The sequence below is a fragment of the Mandrillus leucophaeus genome, unplaced genomic scaffold (assembly GCF_000951045.1).
Source record: "Mandrillus leucophaeus isolate KB7577 unplaced genomic scaffold, Mleu.le_1.0 Scaffold612, whole genome shotgun sequence".
Classification (NCBI taxonomy): Eukaryota; Metazoa; Chordata; class Mammalia; order Primates; family Cercopithecidae; genus Mandrillus; species Mandrillus leucophaeus.
Window position 1 is genome coordinate 1,212,120 of NW_012106609.1, and position 818 is coordinate 1,212,937.

Sequence of the window (818 nt, forward strand, 5' to 3'; positions counted from 1 at the left end):
GAAGAAAAGAAATTCAGGAATATATGGGGGATTTATTTTCCTGTTTTTCCAGTTTGAGGAAGAAAAAGTAAAAGGCTCTAGGAAATAGCATTTCTTGAGGTCTGCCCATATGTTCAGTAACCTAATACCCCTCTCCCAGGCAAGCAGTATTAGCCCAGAGAAGAACCTAGCTGTGTGAGACACTATGCCCTGATCAGACGACCAGTCAGATAGGCAAGTCAAAATGGACCATCATAAAGCACTCTGCCAAAGAGCCCGGGTCCTTGGCATTCCTCTGAAATGTCATGAATGCCTCTCTCCACTCTAAAGGAAGAGTGTGGAACTGGCATTTATCAGTTTGCCACTTGAAAGGTGTTCCTTTGCAAGCCATCTAGGAGGATTCAAAGAAGGTTTGAAGAATTCCTGTCCTATACATATCCTCAGAGGGGAACACCACTGTGGGATCCAGATGGATGCTTGAGCTTGTAAGTGCCAACTATCTATGAATATCTATGAAGAAATAAGTCTTCATAGGCTGGGCACAGTGACTCACTCCTGTAATCCCAGCACTTTGGGAGGCTGAAGTGGGCAGATCACTTGAGGTTGGGAGTTCAGGACCAACCTGTCCAACATAGAAAAACACCATCTCTACTAAAAATGCAAAAATAATGAGCCAGGCTTGGTGGTGGGCTCATGTAGTCCCAGCTACTGGGGAGGCTGAGGCAGGAGAATAACTTGAACCCAGGAAGCAGAGGTTGCAGTGAGCCGAGATGGTGTCACTGCACTCCAGCCTGGGTGACAGAGTGAGACAATGAAAAGGAAGGAAGGAAGGAAGGAAG